Consider the following 23,845-nt stretch of genomic DNA (forward strand, 5'->3'; position numbering starts at 1 on the left):
TGGCAGGGCGAGAGAGACCCAGACAGGTTTCTGTCTGGAATGGTCCATTTGGGATATGGATGGAATATCCTCCCTGCCCCATTCCCTGTTTATACTGAGACTGACCTTGGACTGTCCCATAACTGGGAGGGAGTGTCCAGATAGAGGAAGCTGAGAGCTGGTTGGATGAGCTGTACTTTGGATGGACTGGCTGTTTGGGAGACAGATTCTGGGATATATTAGTTCAACATCAAACACCAATCTTTTCTTTCCATGCAGCTCGTATGTGAAGGTGAGTTCCTGAGCCTCAGTCTCTCTGTCCCTGTGCCCAGATGAATTGGAGCTGATTACAGTTTGTGTGTGTGTGTGAGACAGATAGCGTCTAGCCTGAAACCCCTTCTCTCTGTCCCAGTCCTGAGCCTTTACTCGAATTCCCACTGCAATGCCCCTCTCCAGGATCTTTCCTCCATGGACGAGCTGATGGAGGGAAGGTATTAGAGTGCAACGATGGAGCGCAGACCGTGTGGGGTGGTCAGTATCACATCTTTGTTGCCTCCCTTACCTTTCTCCCTCCTTCTGACTCTCTCTCGCTCTCGCTCTCTCTCTCTCTCTTTCAATCTGTCTCTCAATCTCTCTCTCTCATTCTCTCACTCTTTCTCAATCACTCTCAATTTCTGTCTCACTCAATCTCCCTCTCTCTCTTTGTGCTTCTCTCTCACTCTGTTTCTGTCTGTGTGATTCCCTGTGTCTATCTCTCTCACTGGCTTTCTCTCTTTCGAACTCTCTTTGTCTTTGCGTTTCTCTCTCTCTCTCTTTTCGTTTCTCTCTGCGTGATTCTCTCCGTTCTCTCTCACTGGCTTTCTGTCTGTCTCTCAGTTGCCTGCAATTTCTTTGTGTCTGTTTCTTTCCCTCCACTTTTTTTTAAACCTCCTATTGTTTCTTTATTTGTCTTTTTTTCTGTCTTATCTGTTTCTTGCTGCCTGATCTCTATTTCTCTGTCTTCTTGCCTTTTCTCTATTTCTCTGACTTTTTCTGCCTTTTCTGCTTCTTTGACTTTTTCTGCCTTCTCTCTATTTCTCTGAACTGTTCTCCGTTTTCTTTGTTTCTCTGACATTGTCTTTCTTTTCTCTATTTCTCTGACTTTTTCTGCCTTCTCACTATTTCTCTGACTTTTTCTGCACTTTCTCTATTTCTCTGATGTTTTCCGTCTCTTTCTTTGACTCTTTCTCTCTACCTTTCTCTGTGGTTTTTTCTCTCTTTCTGTATTTTTCCCGCCCCCTGCAAATATTGGGCGCCCCCCACAAGTTCCCCCCCCGCACATATCCTCCCACCACAAATCGCCCCAATCGCAAACTCCCCCGTGCAAAATTGCACCTGCAAATTCCACCCTCCCGCAAATTAACACACATTCACAAATTGCCCCCGCACACTTTGTCCTCCACAAATTTTGCCCCCACAAATCCCCCCGACCTACAATTCCCCCCGCACATTTCTGCCCCTCGACAAATTGCCCTCCTTCACCTTGCATATACCCCCCCCACCCTAATTCCACCTGGCAAATTACACCCTCAAATTTCTGAATCGCGCAAATTCACCTCCCACAAATTATACCCCCGTAAACTCCACCCGCTCAATTTCCACTGCTCGCAAATTTCGCCCCCGCAAAATGCCCCTCCGCGCAAATTACCCCCTCCTCCCGCAATTTTCGTCGTAATTTCCCTCCAGACCTCCTTCATATTCTTCCTAAATGGCGGCGCCCAGAACTGGTTGCAATACTCCAGCTTAGGCTGAACTAATGTCTTATACAAGTTCAGCATAAATTCCTTGCTCTTGAACTCTATGTCCCTGTTAATAAAGCCCGGAATACCATATGCTTTAATAATCATAGTCTCAACCTGTCCCACCAACTTCAATTCTTATGTCCGTATGCACTCAGGGCTCCTGCACCCCCTTGAGAATTGTATACTTTATTTTGTATTGTCTCTCCTTATTCCTACTGCAAAAATGAATCACTTCACATTTCTACGCATTGAAGGTCATCTGCCACCTCTCCCCCATTCCACCAACTTGTCTATGTCCTTTAGCAGTTCCACACTATTCGGCTCACAGTTCACATTTCTTCCAAGTTCCATTTTATCCGCAAACTTTGAAACTGTGCCCTGTAAACCAAGCTCCAGGTCATTAAAACATATCAGGAATATTTGAAATGGAAGAGCGTGCAGGGCTACGGAAAGAAGGCATGGGTGTGGATCGAGGTGAATTGTTCCTCTGGAGATGCAGCACAGACACAACGGGTGAAATGGTCCCTTCCATGCTCTAACAATTCTCTGAGTCTGTGCAAATTGAACTTGTGGCTTCACAATCGGGACATGTGCAAATGTTAGCTTCCTTGTCCAACTTTGCAGGGGTTCTAAAAGTACATGTAACGGTTCCACTGCCCAAGCCGAGGTGCCCGAGTAGTGAAGCCAATGGACTGCTAATCTATCGTGCTCTGCAATGCACGGGTTTGAAACCCCTTCTGGGTGTTTATTCATGTAACATGCATGTATTAATAATTGTGTTTGAATACATTTTGCAATATCTCGCTGCAGTTTCCCAAAGTGCCGGCAGCATTTTAAAATTAACACTAACAATTGGAATTCTTCACCCAAGTTGCTGTGGAATGAATATCAAACAGAGATCCCAAACGTAATCCAGATTTGTCCCTCCTTCCCTTCCATGCCTATTTACTTTCCCCGGATTCACATCGAATGAAAGAGTAATGAGAAATTTTGGTGAAGGAGCAGAAGCATAACGTTTACTTTTGGGGATGAATGTATTGTCAAAGCTTCCTGATAGAATAATTATGTGAGGCATCCTTTGGGCAGATGGAGTTTAAAGTGAGGGATCATCTAAGTAATAACAACAACTTATATTCATATAACGCTTTTAAAGTAATAAAACGTCTCAAGGTGTTTCACTGGAGAACTATAAAGCAAAGTATGACACAGAACCACATAAAGAATTGTTAGGACAGATGACCAAAAGCTCGGTCAAAGACGTAGGTTGTAAGGAGTGTCTTTGAGGTAGAAGTCAAGGTAGAGAAGCCGAGAGGTGTAGGGAGGGTATTCCAGAGATTGAAGCCTGGGAAACTGATGGTGTGGCCACCAATGGTGGAGCGATTAAAATCAGGGATGCACAAAATACCATAATTAGAGAAGTGCTGATATCTCTGAGGGCTGCGGGGCTGGAGGAGATTACAGAGAAAGGGAGGGGTCAGGCGATGGTGGAATTTGAAAACAAGGAGAATTTTAAAATCAACACCATGCTTGAATGGGAGCCACTGTAGACCAGCAAGCACAGGGTTGATAGGGGAAAAAGGGACCTGGTGCAAGTTATGTTTGAATATTAAGGCCATGTCCCTGCCATTACCAGTTAGTTTATAGTGAGCATGCCTGAGTGTTCATATTCCTGCCCTCATTCCCTGCATTCTTCATGTGTCTTTAGAGTCCTTTATTATTTCTCGTTATGAACCCTTGTTCAGATAATTTCACTCGATCAATCCATTAATCATCCTAATTGCCTCAACGATATCACACTTGAAGCTTCCACGTCAAAGGGACTGAGCTAAACACTTGAGGTGCATAACTGTCCTTTACATTCACTGAAATCGCCTGACACCAAACTATCCTTTCTGAGCATGCTTCACTTTCCCCAATAACTCCTGAATGTCCCTTCTGGTCTCTGAGACATCCTGAGCGTCCATTGGCCCGTGTGAAGCATTTGTGTGTTCCTTACCATCTCTGCTATCCGAAAAGCATCTCGGCTCACCTGAGATATCACCTGAGCGTCCCTTAGCCCGTTCAATACCCCCTAAGCGCGCCTGACATGCTTGCATCTCCTGGAGCTCATTATCTTCACAACCATATTTTATCTGTCAACTCTCCAATGTCTTGTGAAACTCCCTTACTCTTTTGGTATCCGCCCTTAAAGCCTCCAAATCCACTTGATTGCTCATTAACACATTATACTCCCTCACAGCCACTGTGGACACCCCGCCCCCCACCCCGCCCCTTGCGAATTCACTGAGAAACACTGATAACGTGAGCAACGTGTCTTTCAAAGCCATGCTTCAGGCTACTGTGATTGGAAACGCCGGAATTAACACTTCCTGTAAGAAAGTGAAGAGCGAACATGTTTCAGAGAAGAGCTGAGAAAAGTTATGTCTGGAGCTGCAAACCTGAGGCAGGGTTTGTGTTTTTAGTGATACTGTTGTTGTGAAAGCAGAAATTTAAATACAGTAAAAACGATGAAAACTTTGGTGAAATCAGGCACAATCTGTGCAGTGACACTTCTTTTACCAGGATGTCACTGGTCACTTGGAATGAGAACTCAGGCAGCTCAGAACTTCCACAGTCAACACCTCCATGCAGAAACAGTTTGGGTGGAAATTATAACTGTGCTGATTTGAGCAAAAAGAGTGAGACAGCTCTTCAAAGCACCTGCACTGCTGCTTGCAGAAGGATGCGACTCAGATGTTAGACTCTTGGATTTGTTAAAGAAAGGAAAACAAAAAACATATCTAGTCTGAAATGCAATAATAATAATGGTGGAATTCTGAGCCATGCCTGCAGTGAGTAATGGATTCGTGGTCTGCTTTTTCAACCTCTCAGTTACTTCATCCTGTGAACACAACTCACAATGTTATCTTATTTCCTTCTTTCTCACTGCAAAACATTACACTCAGAGGATAAGCAGCAGGAATCGCAGCTCTCAACCACCAGGCAACAGTTTCAACACTGAGTTTGACCCGGCGTGGTCGCGGGACTGAGTAGCCAACGGTGCTGGATTGAGGTTCGTGTCTCTTTCAAGCTCAAATCCCATCACTGCTGTTATTGGTGTTGCATTGTCAGAAAAATCTCGAGGAAGGGAAACTCGTAACGAAAGCAGTTGACTGCGAGGCTTTCAGCAGAGTAGGCAGCTTTTTTGGAGAGATCCTCTTTATCAAATATATCTTCCTTTCACCAGCATTGCAGTGGCCTGTTTAAGACTATCACAGCGGAATTTCAAAGGCTGAGACTGTACAATAGTTAATACTCTGCAGCACAACGTCAATTCAAATCTATAACAAGGTTTAGGTTGCTTTCTTTCTTGAACATCTGCTACACCTGCTAACACAACTGCAACAAGAAAATAAACTTCACTCCATGTAAATGCATTTGTTCTTGATGTTCAAAATCCATTGTTCACCTTTTGCATCCCCGTACTTACACATGTCTTTAGTTCAATCTCTCTCATGCAAACCTACCTCTTTCCCCAGCTTATTCTCCTGTCCAGTTTTAATATTGATCTGCTTCCATTTCATTGACATTTTACTCCGGCCAAGCCAACTCTAACTTTCATTGTCATTATTTTACACCGTTTACCTTGCTCTGCTGCGACAGGGGCTCCTGGGAGGAGATGTTCCATTCACATCAATATTCCTGTGTGCCTTGGTCTCACTCGTTATTCTGAGTGCCATCACGATAGATAATATCTGCAAAAGGAGGGCTGGCTTTTGGAAGGACAGCGGTTGGTTTGTTCACAAAATGTTCTTGGAGAATCTTCTGATCCAGGGGATGCTAACAGAGGAACTGGTTTTTGTTAACAGGGAGCTGGCGCTTTTCTCTCTGCAGTCGATGTGTGTGAGGGAAGGTGAGCGTTACACATCAACCTGGAGCACTGTCTTGATGGTTTAGCCATTTTTTCTCACTTCAGCAAATCCATGAGGAGATTTGGCAGACCTTTTCCAAATTAGGAATTGTTCTCCCAGTGTAAACCCTTTCCTGGCAGAAGGGAAAGTAACCAGAGGAGAGATGTTTAAGATGATTAGCACAGACTCAATGCATTGGATGCCTACTGTACTTAACTCTTCTTTCAATGCCTCCGATTGTTTTTGCCTAGTTTTGCCTGTTATTAACACATCCAAGTTTAAGGTGCTCAACCTATGTCTCATTTGATGTCAGCCTCATTTAAGGTGAACAGCAGAGCATTCCAGTTACCTTTCTGCTCAAACTGAAGGTCAGCCTCTAACATGTTATGACTACTCATTGCTCGCTGCTCATTTGGTGTCTGAATATTAATTTATTCGGGCTCGTTACTCATGACAAATTTTAGTTCAGCCTTTTCTCCTGTCGTTTCTAAAGCATTCTATTTCAGAAAGCTGCCCTGGCTGCACTCTGGAAATGAATTGCCTTTGAAGAAATGGCCAGCACCTGCAATCAATTTTCAAATTAGCTGGTTTCTGTCTTGATCGGGAAATGCAGCCTGTCTTTTGGTGAGAAAGGGGCAATTGTTCTCAGGTGATTCTGATAGCTCGGGCCTCTGAGAAAATGTTGCTGTTTGTGCTTTTACAGAAGTCACTGCCGCCCACTAAACTCAGAACATGTCCTTTATGACAGTGTCCATCCTAAACTCGAAATCCAATTCAAATCAAATTTCCATGGTGGCTTTTGATATAATAGCTCTCCTTTGGTGAACTAAATGCTACTTTGAACAGGGACAGTTGAGAGTATATTTGATAGAGGTGTTTCAAAATACCAATTGTTTTCACAGGGTGACTAAGAGGAAACAATTTCCAGTGATAAATAGCCACTAACTGGAGTACACAGATGGAAAGGAACCAGAAACGACATGACAAAGCTGTTTTTTACAATATGAGCTCTTGTGCTCTTCAAAGCAGTGCTTGAAATTCTGGTGGAACTCTATCTCAGACACCCTATCAAATTCAATTTAATTTTCTAGCTGTCCAGGTAAGAAATTATTGGAAGGAAACTGTACAATAGTGCAAGAATTATATTTACATTGGCGGTCATAATCCCATTTGGTGATGCGCCAATGGATTTCTCCAACTATTCTAGATTTCTAGAACCCCAGTAGATTTTTGGAACACCAGCAGAATTTTCTGCCTCAACTGATTTCTCGAACACAATGTAGTTCTTCAGCACAACGGATTTGTCCTGTTCCAAATACTTTCTGTAAACATAATTGAATTCTCACATCCAAGTGGATTTCTGGAAACCCATTTTTTTCTCTGCAATATTTTTGGACCCTAATCGTTTTTTTACGTTCCAATAGACATAGAGAAGGCCAATGCTGTTTTTCAAGTTTATGTCTGGAACCTCATTTTTTTTGTCCTGATCCATTTGATTTCTGGAAGAAAACAAATGTTTTCTCCCATTCCAACAGAGACATATATCCCCTTGGGTCTATCCCTGTCCCATAGGTTTCTGGAATTTTAATGGATTTCTCCCATTGCAATAGATTTCTGCATCATATACGATGCAATGTGAGAGGAGGAACGGGCTTTAGATTAGATTAGAGATACAGCACTGAAACAGGCCCTTCGGCCCACCGTGTCTGTACCGACCATCAACCACCCATTTATACTAATCATTCACTGATCCCATATTCCTACCAAACATCCCCACCTGTCCGTATATTTCCCTACCACCTACCTATACTAGCGACAATTTATAACGGCCAATTTACCTACCAACCTGCAAGTCTTTTTTGGCTTGTGGGAGGAAACCGGAGCACCCGGAGAAAACCCACGCAGACACAGGGAGAATTTGCAAACTCCACACAGGCAGTACCCAGAATCGAACCCGGATCCCGGGAGCTGTGAGGCTGCAATGCGAACAACTGCGCCACTGTGCCGCCCATTTTCAGAAGGTTACGTTTTCTTTGAAGCGTTCAGACGTATCAGAGCTCACATGCGTTAGATATCGAAAAATCTAATTTGTTCATCATTTTAAATCAATGTTTATAAATTATGAGCAGATTTAATATATCCAGACCTACAAACTGTGTAAAAAACACAGGATGGGAATTAACACAGAGAATGTAATGGATTGAATGAATTAAACCTTCAAATGTGAGCTACAGTAGAGAGAATATTGTGTTAATTTTGTAACTTTACTTTCTTCACACAAAAAAATGAAATAATGACATCTGTTTAAAGTAAATGGACTGAAGTTTATTATTTTGAGATAACGCACAGGAAGAGGGCATTTTGTGTGGAGGGCATTTTGTGTGGACTATGAAATTCAAGCTGTTATTGCAAAGGTTAGAGATAAAACTGGGCTGAGTCTGAGAGTGTTCCAGATACACTGTTTAGTTTATATCTCGCCAATCACCATTTTTAATATGCAACGTGAATCAGGAATAAAGCATGGCACGAAAACAGAGAAAAAGACAGTGCAGTGGGACCTAATTTGTATCACAGAAGAAGGTTTCAAAATACAATCTGATTGATTACACAAGACTGAAACTCACTGGTAAAGTTACACATTGTACATAGCAGCAAGTTAAACTCCTGCAGTAAGTGCGGGCAGGGCCAGTTACACAAGACTGAGTGGGATTATTGCTCATCCCATACGCATTACCTTTAGAATTGACATAAAACCCTAAAGTGTGTTATCCAGAACTGACATTAACCTGACTGCTTGTTTTATCTGTTGAGTCCCAAACAGCCAACACATACATTCTCCAGGCTCATTATAAGGTGTTGCCTAAAAAGAATATATCGTCATTGCACTCTGCGTGTTAAACTCACCTCCTGACAGATTCTTTGCTTTCTCTCATTATCTCTGTCTGTCTCTCATTGTCTTTGTCTCTCTGAGTATTTGTTGCTTGTTCAGTCCTTTTGCTGCACGTTTTCCAGTCTGTTACCCAGGGACAGTGTGTAGATGACAAACGGGGGCGGGGGGAGGGCATGATAGATCTTTGGGGGCACCAGAGGCACCGTTGCGGGAACAGGAAGAGAAACCTTTGCAAGTGACGAACTGGCTGTGATTTGCTAGATATTTTTTTAGATTTAGAACATTACAGCGGAGTACAGGCCCTTCGGCCCTCGATGTTGCGCCGACCTGTGAAACCATCTGACCTACACTATTCCATTTTCATCCATGTGTCTACCCAATGTCCACTTAAATGCCCTTAAAGTTGGCGAATCTACTACTGCTGCAGGCAGGGCGTTCCACGCCCTTACTACTCTCTGAGTAAAGAAACTACCTCTCACATCTGTCCTATATCTATCACCCCTCAACTTGAAGCTATGTCCCCTCGTGTTTGCCATCAGCATCCGAGGAAAAAGACGCTCACTATCCACCCTATCTAACCCTCTGATTTTCTTATATGTCTCTATTACGTCACCTCTCCTCCTCCTTCTCTCCAACGAAAACAACCTCAAGTCCCTCAGCCTTTCCTCGGAAGACCTTCCACCCATACCAGGCAACATCCTAGTAAATCTCCTCTGCACCCTTTCCATAGCTTCCACATCCTTCCTATAATGCGGTGACCAGAACTGCACACAATACTCCAGGCGCGGTCTCACCAGAGTCTTGTACAGCTGCAGCATGACCTCGTGGCTCCGAAACTCGACCCCCCTACTAATAAAAGCTAACACACCATATGCCTTCTTAACAGCCCTATTAACCTGGTTAGCAACCTTCAGGGATTTATGCACCTGGACACCAAGATCTCTCTGTTCATCTACACTACCAAGAATCTTCCCATTAGCCCAGTACTCTGCATTCCTGTTACTCCTTCCAAAGTGAATCACCTCACACTTTTCCGCATTAAACTCCATTTGCCATCTCTCAGCCCAGCTCTGCAGCCTCTCTATGTCTCTCTGTACCCTACAACATCCTTCGGCACTATCCACAACTCCACCGACCTTAGTGTCATCTGCAAATTTACTAACCCACCCTTCTACACCCTCTTCCAGGTCATTTATAAAAATGACAAACAGCAGTGGCCCCAAAACAGATCCTTGCGGTACACCACTAGTAACTAAACTCCAGGATGAACATTTGCCATCAACCACCACCCTCTGTCTTCTTTCAGCTAGCCAATTTCTGATCCAAAGCTCTAAATCGCCTTCAAGCCCATACTTCCGTATTTTCTGCAATAGCCTACCGTGGGGAACCTTATCAAACGCCTTACTGAAATCCATATACACCACATCCACTGCTTTACCCTCATCCACCTGTTTGGTCACCTTCTCGAAAAACTCAATAAGGTTTGTGAGGCACGACCTACCCGTCACAAAACCGTGATGACTATCTCTAATGTACTTATTCTTTTCAAGATGATTATAAATCCTGTCTCTTATAACCTTTTCCAACATTTTACCCACAACCGAAGTGAGGCTCACAGGTCTATAATTACCAGGGCTGTCTCTACTCCCCTTCTTGAACAAGGGGACAACATTTGCAATCCTCCAGTCTTCCGGCACTATTCCTGTCGACAATGACGACATAAAGATCAAGGACAAAGGCTCTGCAATCTCCTCCCTGGCTTCCCAGAGAATCCTAGGATAAATCCCATCTTGCCCAGGGGACTTATCTATTTTCACACCTTCCAAAAGTGCTAACACCTCCTCCTTGTGAACCTCAATCCCATCTAGCCTCGTAGCCTGAATCTCAATATTCTCAACAACATTTTCTTTCTCTACTGTAAATACTGACGCAAAATATTCATTTAACACTTCCCCTATCTCCTCTGATTCCACACACAAGATAAGAATGGAGCCAGGCCAGAGAAGCCCCAGCCAGCTGGATGACAGTGGAGAGGGTTTGGAGGAGGATGGTGTGGTTTTCCTTGTCAAACGCCATAACAACCTCCACAATTCTGCTTGAATTTTATATCCCCCACCCCCCCACCCCCCGCACCTCCAACATATGACGGCGCATTCAGGAGGCGGATGGGCCCTCGCCACGTCATTTTGCTTAGGTTGGGACAGGCCGACACTGGTCTTCCGAAGCAGATGCCAATTAAGAATCTTAGGTTGCGTCCATCAGCCGTGACATCGCTTAATTATACGAGGCACCCACCCTGCAGGCCTCGGGAACCGTTCTCTGGAGGAAATCTGTGGCCAACGGAGGAAACCCACTGGACAGAGCTCAATATTCCCATACTCTCCTCTCTTGCACTTTATTCCCACCCCACTACATTCCGCACCGCCCCCCCCCCCCCACTCCTGTCGGGGCCAGACAGATGACCCAGAGACCCGGCTTCACTGACCAGAGGTCCGAGGCTGCAATGCTGGACCTGTCCCAAGGCCTCTTCAGTAGAGAATTGACCACCGCTGGCGCTGTCAATAAAGTTGGGCCGCTGGCCCTCTGACTGGTCGCCAATTCTTTGAGGTGGGGATCTCCATCTTCAAACAGATGGAAATCCTGGCACCGGGTACTTAAGTGCCTCAACAATGTACGACCGCGCCTGGGGTGGGGGCTGTGGGGACGATCGGTGGTGGTGGGAATCTGGATGGGGGAGGACTCGGAAAGGCCAAAGCGGTGTTTCCCCTGCCTTATCCACCAGGGACCGCACTGGTGCCAACAGATTCCAACACTTCAGATGCCATTCTGTGTATAAAATATTCAGAGATATTTGCAAGTTAGAAGAGGCTGTATGCATGCAACTTAAAGAAAAAAGATAATTGCTTTATGCAGCAAACAATGCCCGCCTCTTTCTGGGTTTTGAGGTGTTAATATATGCTCCTGCTCTGCCGAACTCCACTACTCTTTGTTTGACTTCTTTTTTCCACATTTCTCTACTCTGTTCTCTCCCTTTGTATTTTTTCTATTTAATTCTCTCTGTCATTCTCAGTTTTTTATTGTTTGATTTTCAATTTCTTTCCTCATTCATCCCTTTACTTTCCTGGGTGACTTATTCATTCTCCATCTTATATTGTTTACTATTTCATGGGACGTGGGTTTCGCTGGTAAGAATACCTTTACTGCCCATCCCCAATTGTCCTTGACAACTGAATGGCTTGCTCAGGCATTTCAGAGAACAGTTAAGTCAACCGGATTGCTGTAGATTTGGATTCATATGTAATGCAGATCAGTAAGAAAGAGAGATTTCCTTCCCCCAAAGGGGATTAGAAAACCAAATGGAATCTAACGACGAATGATAGTAGTTTCATGACACTATTACTGAGACCAGCAGTTAATTACACATTTTTATGAATTACTTGAATTTGAATTCCATCAGTGGCTATGGGGTGATTTGAACCCGTGTTCACAAGACACTAACATGGACCTCTGGATCATTAGATCAGTGACATTACCAGTGCACCACCCTGTCACTCTGCCATCAAGCCAACAAAAGCTCCTTTGATTGAGAGCTGCTTCAGTTGATGTTCAGCTGTGCTCTTTAGCCCCGTTATTTTTATGAGAAACAAACTCATGTGTCTTCTGCAAAGTTAACCAGCCTCAATGTTTAATAGCATATTTAAAAAATGAGGTTTACAATCATCTCAGGTGAGTAGAAAATGCTCCACCATGCAGTGAGTTTAGGCCGTGGAATATGAACCGGATTTCTGTCCTTTAACTTGCAAACCCTCGCTTTTTCTATGATTTAACGAATTTAGCTATTAGATTGAGTGGGTATTTCAGGACCTTCTTCAGCTCCTTTCTGAATTTCGTTTGGGTCACAGTGTAAATACACGTGTTGGTGCAGGAACTGAGAAGCTACAGCATTTGGCCTCACAGCTCCAGGGACCCGGGTTCGATTCTGGGCACTGCCTGTGTGGAGTTTGCAAGTTCTCCCTGTGTCTGCGTGGGTTTTCTCCGGGTGCTCCGGTTTCCTCCCACAATCCAAAAGACTTGCAGGTTGGTAGGTAAATTGGCCATTATAAATTGTCACTAGTGTAGGTAGGTGGTAGGGAAATATAGGGACAGATGGGGATGTTTGGTAGGAATGTAGGATTAGTATAAATGGGTGGTTGATGGTCGGCACAGACTCGGTGGGCCGAAGGGCCTGTTTCAGTGCTGTATCTCTAATCTAATCTAATCATTGCACCTGCTCTTTGTGTGATAAATGAGGGTCATTGACAGACACATTATATTATTTTGTAATTCGCCTATTGATGTTAAATACAACCTGCGCCATCCATAACAGTATGAAACTGCCAGTTATACTAAACAGTAAAATGATGGATTTCTTTCGATTCTCCATCTCTGGGTCATTTCGCTTCTCTCCACTGCTGAGGCCCCAGAGTTTCCTGCGGCCTCCGCTGGCCGTTAAAATACGTCTGACTGGCGGAACATTGAGCAGAAGGAACGGGACACAAGGAGTGAAAATGCAGTGAAACAAGACAAAACCGGTCCATGCGGGGGAAGCAGTGAATCTCTGTTTCATGATGCAGCCCCAGGAAACATTATTCATAATATATTTAGGTTCATATATAAAGTACCAGGGAAGACTTTCTAAAGAGCACAGCACGCTTACTGTTCCGATAACCACAGCCGCTGTTCTCTCAGTGCAATATTTTGTCTTCAACTTCTCACAAAAAGTTGCCACAAATCGATCAAAGGTGAAAGCGAATGTCAGCCAGACAGAAACCATCATGGTTGCAAAAATTAAGAAAACAATTGAACTGCAGATGGGAGTAACGAACAGAAATTAATCTGGCGAATAAATCACCGGAAGCCTCCTCAATATGAGATCTGTGATAACGACCAGGATGTCAGCCATTGCCATTCCCACCAGGTCGCGAGTGATACATTTGGAGAGACCACACTTTCCTCAGGACAGGGTCAGAATCGCCACCAGGTTAACTGACAGAGATAGAAAGGGAAGCAGAAATATTACTGATCAGACCTCAAACCAAAGCAACAATTTGACAGGATCTGGAGTGAAATTTACAGCTTTGCTGCAGCATCCAGCACTTTCAGGCAGAGAATTCTTCTGAGAGAAATTATCAAACATTGATTGGGAAATTGACTTGAGAACAAAAATAAAAGTGAATGAAAATGAGCACTGGACACAGTGGAAGGACTGAAGAAGGAATTCAATGGTTTAAATCCAATTTCGCCTCCAGACCAATCACTGAGAAACAGAGAGGACTGGGGAGCTGTTTTTGTTTTACTTGTTAAGAGAGCCAACAGGGGCTGTCTCAAAATGTGAAAAGGTCGAGAGCCGCTGCGGTGCGTTTGAGCCTTCAGATCAGGAGGAAGAGATGGATGGAGGCTGAGCCAATGAGTTGATTGGAGGGATACAAAGAAAAGGACATTTGGGAACTGGAGGGGAGGCAGGTCCTGATGGGTTTGGAAAGCGAACAAACTGAAGCAACCATTTTAATCGGTAAATAACTGGTTCCATTCAGTTATTTACTCAGTTCAGAAATAATGAAGAGGAACATTCACAAAATAGTTTGAGGATATGACGGGGTTAAACACACAGTAAGTGAGTCCAGCAGTAAATCTCACACAATCTGGCAAAATTCTCATCATACTTTAAACCTACAACTTTACTGTAATTGATCTGGAAAGTTCAGCAGTCCATCCTCGTGAATTATTCACACTGAGGCTTTCTCCCTCTCCTTCTCCTCCTTTCTTCTCTCTCTCTCTCTCTCTTTCTCTCTCTCTCTCCCCCTCTCTGTTCCATTCTCCTTTTTAATTCTTGCTTGCTCTCTCTCTGTCAAATTCTCTATCCATCCACTGCACTTACTCTCTCCAATCGCTTCTCCAGGGTAAAGTCAGGTAAACCACACTGCACAACCCAGCATGACTACAGCTCAAAAAGTTCTGATGAAAGATCACGGCGGTGAAATGTTAACTCTGCTTCTCTCTCCACAGATGTTGTCAGACCTACCGAGTATTTCCAGAACTTTTTGTTTTTATTACCAGAAATTACATCTTGTGTAGGATTGCTTTCTCTTTGTAATTCATTTAGTTATCTTAAACACCAGCTGCTCAAGCATCTGAATTGGTCATATAGAATCAGGTCTTTAATGGCACATCACAGAAAACGATTCCAGTGTGTGTATCTTTGACATACTATTATTTAGTGTTAGTTTGCATAGAATGTAGCGATAAAAGGTATAATTATTTTAAGAGTTCTGAATAAACTACTGTATGTACACAAACTGAAAGTTGTTCGACTTCATCGTGTGCACATCCCAGAAACAACCCAGGACATTCATATACGAGGTAGGATAGACCATAATTCCCACAACTTGCACTGTTAAATCTATCTACAATACAAAGAATAAGTAAATCTGAGTGCCTGTTCCAGACAGAATACACAACATTGAAATTTCATCTCCTATAATTTGAAAGTCCAGAGTTAAATTGTGGGTTTGTTCAGCCAACAAAAATACATCAACACTAGGTTTTATAATCTGCAATTAACCAGAAGCGTTCATGATTCCAACTAATCCAGTCCAAACTGATAGAACATAAAACCAACACAGTTATTATTACAATGAATTCAAGCAGCTTTAACTGAATTCAACCGCAGTCAATCAGAGAAGGAGATGTTAAAGTGCGGGCAGAAAACTCACTTCAGTTGCCAGACCTCTGAAGCAGCGTTATATTCCCACAGTGAAATATTTTATATGTCATAACTAATAAAATATTGAAATCCAAATGAAACCGACAATTGATGCTGGGGAAGGACGGCACTGTGCTGCCTCCTTGTAACACTGGTACTGTGAACTGTGTCATTATAAATCACCGAAACTCGATTCAGGCAGTAATATTCCCAGGCCAGGGTAGTTCACAACTTGAAACTGTTGACAACTCCTGATGGTGTGACAACTCGTCTTAAAACGTTGGTGCGAAAATACCGAGACTACTCTGTACAGCTTTGTTCCCCATATTTAAGGAGGAATACGCATGCATTGAGCAAACGTTAGAGAAGATTCACTAGGTTAACGCCTAGTGTTAAAGGGGCTGGCTTATCAGGAAACTTTGATCAGTTTGGACCTATAAACACCAGAGTTTCGAAGCATAAGAGAAATATTGAAACCTGTTAAATTATGATGGAGCTTGGCAAGGGGATGTTGCGATGATGTTTCCCCTCGAGGGGAAATCTAGAACTAGGGGCAAAAGTCGCGCATTTAATGCAAAAATGAGGAGGAATTTATTTTCCGAGAGGGTCATGAATCTTTGGAATTGTCGACCCTCGAGAGCTGCGGAGGCTGAGTCATTGATCACATTCAAGGCTAAGATGGAGAGATTTTTGAATTAAAGGTGAGTCACGGTTTGTGGTGAGCCAGCAAAAAATCAGTTTTGAGTCCAAGATCAGATCACAAATGATATTGATGTATAGTGGAACAGGTTTTAAAGGGGCCAAATAGTCAATGCCTGTTCCTCTTATATGCTTACGTACTTAGCCTGAGCAGCTGAGCCCAATACATTCATTTGGGATATTAATCTGATCACATTCGCAGGGATGGATCAACACAAAACATTACAGATACAGAAACTAATACAATCCTGATTATTTAGAATCTGAGGGCATTCTATCAATAGACAATACATTCAGTACAGTGAATAATCCAATACCAATGCAAGGATTTGATGTACAAAGATCATCACAGTCATTATGCTTCTGTAACAGCACCAAATGAGCAGAGCCTTCAGACAGCCCATCATTCAACTGACCGAACTGAACAGAAAACTTCGTAAAACATTCAGCAGGTAAAACTTTATCAGTAGAGCAGTCGATTTAATATTGATTTGCAATATTAACAGATGGAGATAGCAGCTTACCGGGAACTGCAATGTCTGCAAGAATTGGATAGTAAATATCTCCAATCTGAAATATTACTGGGTATCCCACTTCTGTGAGAAGCACCAACTGGTTTCTTCTGAAACTCACTGCGCCGTACTCACTCTGAGCTGATACATATTAATAGGCCCTGATTTATACAGGGGATAAGTCTCCACTGACCTGGTTATACCCCTGATCATTGTTATTAATGACAGCCATTTGAACAAACACATCACAGCAGCTTTATCTGCGATGTAAATAAAATGGTGCATACAACATAAATATCTCAAAGTCCAGCAAAAATATTTTAATCAATCCTCTCTTCGAGGCAAGGCTGAAAAATGTAAGCATACAAGACAGATCCCACAATAATGAGCAGCTTCACATGAGGCTTCATGTCATTGTAATCATGAAGTTCACTCCTAACGATTAAAATTTTAAAATGAAACGGAGTTTTCCACATTATAAATTCCGGGACACAAGTAGTTAAAATGTGAACTTGACACGAGGACAGTTAAATCCATGTTCAAGATTGCAACTGAGAACTTACTGTGGGTGATATTAGGGACAGACACTGAGCGTGCTCCGTTGACATTCCTCTCTCTGTTATTTTATTGCAAATGTTTATCAGCTCATTCTACAGTGGCTAAAGGCTCCAATAAAATTAGAAGTGGGCCAGAGCCTGACTCTATTCCTCCTGTTCACCCCTTATTGACAATCCAACATCCAACTTCCTTCTATCCAAAACTCTTCCCTACATCTCCATCCCTCAAAACGTCCGGCAGATAGGACAATGCAATGGTTTTCATTGACTGGCATTAGATTTCAATCCGCTCAATGGTTTAACTTTAAAATCTTCTTCCTCGGCTTCAAATCTCTTTGTGGTCTTAAAATTCACCATCTGCACCCATTCCTCCAAACCACCATCAAATTCTCCCTTGATCTCTCCATACCTCTGAAATTGGCCACATTTGGTGGGACTACACTTTCTTGGTTCCGGTTTTACCAATATGATAACTTGAAATGAATTCCTTCCACCTACCAGCACTATTAATTCACCTGTGACAGAACTTTCGATTTGCCTCCTCCTCTTCCACATCTACATGTTTCATAATGTCAACAGCAACTACAGACTGGGAGCCAGCTTCCTCATGTGTGCTGACAACACCATAGTCCAGCTCTCCACCATCTCTTTCGACCCTCCACTGCCTCTTTGTGACCAGACTACAAATGTCCATTTAGTGGAGCTGCAATATTCTCCAAATAAATATATGAAATACCAAAGCAATCATCTTTTGCTCTACCACAAACTTCATACTCATTTCACTCACACTGTTCCCCATCCTAGCTGCTGTGTTAGGCTGAATATGATGCTTTGTGAACCTTACCCTATTGTTCCCTGACCTGAACCTCAGATCCCATATCCCCTCGACCATAAAAGATACATTTCCCCCCCTCCCTAACATCGCCAACCTCTATCACCACCTCAGTCCATCTGTCACTGAAACATTCAATCACTATTTCCATATCTGCATCTTGGAGGAGAAGGCATGGGAAACTCCCTGAGGAAATTCCTGGTTTTCTTGTTCTCTGGAACTGTTTGGAACCATCTTGTTGATAATCCTTTTTAGAGGATTGGTACGGACTAGCATTGTTGCATCTGTTAATGAATGTGCTACCTTTTAGATTTACAAACATCGAACGTGATTTAAATGTTGTTCATGTTTAATTTGCTTTTAATATTCAGTTGAAAATGGAAGGGTTCAAAGCTGGAGGACGTGATTTGAGGTGAAAGATAAGGTTGACCAAGTGGACATTCCTCAAGTTTTGATTACGCAAGGTATATATATCTGGTAACCATATTTCGCGAAAAGGGAGTAGAAGATTACTCCTTCAACATATATAGGATATGGAATATTTGGCTGACCAGGTGCAGTTTGATATATGAGATTTGATGTGGCAACATTCAAGTCCCCTTGATGCAGAACTGAAGAGATCATGAGTGGCTTGCAAATCTGGAGTAGAATGGTCAACGACACTGCAGACATTCGCAAACTGCAAATCATGAATGTCTATGGTGTACAGTTTAGTGTCGGCACAGAAGCGACTGCGGTTAAAGAGTTTTCCAGCCAGGTAAAATTTGATACCAACAGCAGAAGGCAGTTGAACTTTCATGCGGCGAGCAGCCACTGTCAGCTAGATAGTAAATAGTATTTGTAAAATATGGTATGTGTTATTGCAGCATAGGAGAGTGTCATTTCTGTAGTACACAATGAGTTATTTGCTAAAAACGCTTATGCTATTAAGAACTTATTGTAATTTCTAGCTGTTTGAACGAAGTCCTTACTGCTCCTTTCCGAAGGAGGCAAGTGTGATGAATCCTAGGCATGGATTTGATGCCACCCCTCTCCCCGAGATAGGCTAGGAGGTGTGTGTCCCATAGATGTGCGATGTCAGGCAGGGGAGGAAGGACCCGTCACTTTTCCGTTGCACTCAATACGTTGGGAGTGGAAAAAGCCAGCAACGGCCTCCCCACACAGAGGCCAGCTGAGGCACTGAAGAGGACTATTAATACCTACTTAAGGGTCTCTTCCTGCCGTTGCTGGCCTTAAGTCCAGAAAAATTAAGTGACTTACCTGTGGGCTTAGGGCTCTTCCTCCCTGTGCAATCTGTGGCCTACAGAGATCCCTAGCAGAAAGCAACCCACTCATTTGAAAAGCCTGTTCTTCTGCCTGCATCGCCCAACCTCCTGCCCCATCATTACTGCCTGTCAGACTGGCCTCAGTAATCTCGCCTCACTTAATTGAGGTTCACATCTCCAGTGGTTGGCCTCGGTCCAAGGCCCCTTGTATTACTCTCTAGGTGGCGCTACTAGTACAACTGAGCTACCTGCCCTATGATTGGCCGTTTGGTTTTGGAGTCCGAATGCCAGTCCTAAAAGGGACCGGGACCCAGGCACTAGGAATTAAATTGCCCAAGTGCTATTAAATATAGAGATGGGTGGTTCTGAATGGCAGAGGTGGAATTCCCCCTTTTCTTGTCACAGTTCCCGGAGACCCACCGATTCCAGTACCTCGCATCGCCTTTTGTGTGGACTGCATTCTTGGAAGCTGACCTGTTGGTTGCTGTGAAGTGGATTCAAAGCGAGCTTATTTGAGACAGACCCTTATTTGAAAAGAGATCGAAAGCTTTAAGGTTCTGGGAGCTCAGAATCAAGATCAGAACACAAACTGTTTTTATTTTTACGAGAGATATGTGATTAAAGCTGAGGTTTCAGTATTACAAGAAGAGTCTGCAGGGTTGAACTCAGCTGAAAGTTGATTAGAAGCTAGTTGATTAAATAGATAAGCTGAGGGCTGCGGGTTGATTTTTTTTTCCAGTGAAGCTGCTTGAAATTGAAATAGGCAGAAAACAGCAAGCTGGTGTAATTGTTATGACTGCAGGCTAAGGGGTCGGGATTGAGGGATGAGCATTGTTGAATGAATGATGGCATTTGTCTTTGAACAAAGAACAAAGATAATTACAGCACAGGAACAGGCCCTTCGGCCCTCCAAGCCTGCGCCGATCCAGATCCTCTATCTAAACATGTCGGCTATTTTCTAAGGTTCTGTAGCTCTTTGCTTCCTGCCCATTCATGTATCTGTCTAGATACATCTTAAAAGACTCCATCGTGCCCGCATCTACCACCTGCGCTGGCAACGCGTTCCAGGCACCCACCACCCTCTGCGTAAAGAACTTTCCACGCATATCCCCCCTAAACTTTTCCCCTTTCACTTTGAACTCGTGTCCCCTTGTAATTGAAACCCCCACTCTGGGAAAAAGCCTCTTGCTATCCACCCTGTCTATACCTCTCATGACTTTGTACACCTCAATCAGGTCCCCCCTCAACCTCCGTCTTTCTAATGAAAATAATCCTAATCTACTCAACCTCTCTTCATAGCTAGCGCCCTCCATACCAGGCAACATCCTGGTGTACCTCCTCTGCACCCTCTCCAAAGCATCCACATCCTTTTGATAATGTGGCGACCAGAACTGTACGCAGTATTCCAAATGTGGCCGAACCAAAGTCCTATACAACTGTAACATGACCTGCCAACTCTTGTACTCAATACCCCGTCCGATGAAGGAAAGCATGCCGTATGCCTTCTTGACCACTCTATTTATCTGCGTTGCCACCTTCAGGGAACAGTGGACCTGAACACCCAAATCTCTCTGGACATCAATTTTCCCCAGGACTTTTCCATTTACTGAGGGAAGCGAGAGAGGAAATAGCTGGGGCCTTAACATATATCTTTTCCATTTACTCTTGAATTGGATCTTCCAAAATGCATCACCTCGCATTTGCCCTGATTGAACTCCATCTGCCATTTCTCTGCCCAACTCTCCAGTCTGTCTATATTCTGCTGTATTCTCTGACAGTCCCCTTAACTATCTGCTACTCCACCAATCTTAGTGTCGTCTGCAAACTTGCTAATCAGTCCACCTATACTTTCCTCCAAATCATTAATGTATATCACAAACAACAGTGGTCCCAGCACGGATCCCTGTGGAACACCACTGGTCACACGTCTCCATTTTGAGAAACTCCCTTCCACTGTTACTCTCTGTCTCCTGTTGCCCAGCCAGTTCGTTATCCATCTAGCTAGTACAACTTGGACCACATGCGCCTTCACTTTCTCCATCAGCCTGCCATTGGGAACCTTATCAAACGCCTTACTGAAGTCCATGTATATGACATCGACAGCCCTTCCCTCATCAATCAACTTTGCCACTTCCTCAAAGAATTCTATTAAGTTGGTAAGACATGTCCTTCCCTGCACAAAACCATGTTGCCTATCACTGATAAGCCCATTTTCTTCCAAATGGGAATAGATCCTATCCCTCAGTATCTTCTCCAGCAGCTTTCCTACCACTGACGTCAGGCTCACCGGTCTATAATTACCTGGATTATCCCTGCTACCCTTCTTAAACAAGGGGACAACATTAGCAATTCTCCAGTCCTCCGGGACCTCACCCGTGTTTAAGCATGCTGCAAAGATATCTGTTAAGGCCCCAGCTATTTCCTCTCTCGCTTCCCTCAGTAACCTGGGATAGATCCCATCCGGACCTGGGGACTTGTCCACCTTAATGCCCTTTAGAATACCCAACACTTCCTCCCTCCTTATGCTGACTTGACCTAGTGTAATCAAACATCTGTTCCTAACCTCAACATCCGTCATGTCCCTCTCCTCGGTGAATACCGATGCAAAGTACTCGTTTAGAATCTCACCCATTTTCTCTGAGTCCAAGCATAACATTCCTCCTTTGTCCTTTAGTTGGCCAATCCTTTCTCTAGTTACCCTCTTTCTCCTTATATATGAATAAAAGGCTTTGGCATTTTCTTTAACCCTGTTTGCTAAAGATATTTCATGACCCCTTTTAGCCCTCTTAATTCCTCTTTTCGGATTGTTCCTACATTCCCGATATTCTTTCAAAGCTTCGTCTTTCATCAGCCGCCTAGACCTTATGTATGCTTCCTTTTTCCTCTTTGCTAGTCTCACAATTTCATCTGTCATCCATGGTACCCTAATCTTGCCATTTCTATCCTTCATTTTCACAGGAACATGTCTCTCCTGCACGCTAATCAACCTCTCTTTAAAAGCCTCCCACATATCACATGTGGATTTACCGTCAAACAGCTGCTCCCAATATACATTCCGCAGCTCCTGCCGAATTTTGGTATAGTTGGCCTTCCCCCAATTTAGCGCTCTTCCTTTTGGACCACTCTCGTCTTTGTCCATGAGTATTTTAAAGCTTACGGAATTGTGATCACTATTCCCATAGTAGTCCCCTACTGAAACTTCAACCACCTGGCCGGGCTCATTCCCCAACACCAGGTCCAGTATGGCCCCTTCCCGAGTTGGACTATTTACATACTGCTCTAGAAAACCCTCCTTGATGCTCCTTACAAATTCTGCTCCATCTAGACCTCTAACACCAAGTGAATCCCAGTCAATGTTGGGAAAATTAAAATCTCCTATCACCACCACCCTGTTGCTCCTACATTTTTCCATAATCTGTTTACATATTTGTACCTCTATCTCACGCTCGCTGTTGGGAGGCCTGTAGTACGGCCCCAACATTGTTTCCGCACCCTTCCTATTTCTGAGTTCTGCCCATATTGCCTCACAGCTCGAGTCCTCCAAAGTGCCCACCTTCAGCACAGCTGTGATATCCTCTTTGACCAGTAATGCAACTCCTCCACCCCTTTTACCTCCCTCTCTATCCCGCCTGAAGCATCGATATCCTGGGATATTTAGTTGCCAATCATGCCCTACCCTCAACCAAGTCTCAGTAATAGCAATAACATCATACTCCCAGGTACTAATCCAAGCCCTAAGTTCATCTGCCTAACCTACTACACTTCTTGCATTAAAACAAATGCACCTCAGTCCACAAGTCCCTTTATATTCATCATCTGCTCCCTGCCTGCTCTTCCCCTTCGTCACACTGACTTCATGATCTAGTTCCTTACAGGCTTTTGTTACTACCTCCTTACTGTCAACTGACCTCAATTGGTTCCCATCCCCCTGCCACATTAGTTTAAACCCTCCCCAACAGCGTTAGCAAAAGCACCCCCAAGGACATTGGTTCCACTCCGGCCCAGGTGTAGTCCGTCCAATTTGTAATAGTCCCACCTCCCCCAGAACCGGTCCCAATGTCCCAAAAATCTGAACCCCTCCTGCCTGCACCATTTCTCAAGCCACGCATTCATCCTGACTATTCTTTCATTTTTACTCTGACTATCACGTGGCACTGGTAGCAATCCTGAGATTACTGCCTCTGAGGTCCTGCTTTTTAACTTGGCTCCAAACTCCCTAAACTCTGCTTGTAGGACCTCATCCCGTTTTTTACCTATATCATTAGTGCCTATGTGCACAATGACAACTGGCTATTCACCCTCCCCCTTTAGAATGTTCTGCAGCCGATCTGAGACATCCCTGACCCATGCACCTGGGAGGCAACATACCATTCGGGAGCCTCGTTTTCGACCACAGAACCGCCTATCTACTCCCCTTACAATCGAATCCCCTACGACTATAGCCCTTCCACTCTTTTTCCCGCCCTTCTGAACAGCAGAGCCAGCCACGGTGCCATGGACCTGGCTACTGCTGCCTTCCCCTGGTGAGCCATCTCCCTCAACAGTATCCAAAACGGTATACATGTTTTGGAGGGAGATGACCGCAGGGGACTCCTGCGCTGCCTTCCTGCTCTTTCTCTGCCTTTTGGTCACCCATTCCCTTTCTCCCTCAGCAATCCTAATCTGCGGTGTGACCAATTCACTAAACGTGCTATCCAC

Source organism: Heterodontus francisci, unplaced genomic scaffold (genome assembly GCF_036365525.1).
Source record: "Heterodontus francisci isolate sHetFra1 unplaced genomic scaffold, sHetFra1.hap1 HAP1_SCAFFOLD_91, whole genome shotgun sequence".
NCBI classification, from domain to species: Eukaryota; Metazoa; Chordata; class Chondrichthyes; order Heterodontiformes; family Heterodontidae; genus Heterodontus; species Heterodontus francisci.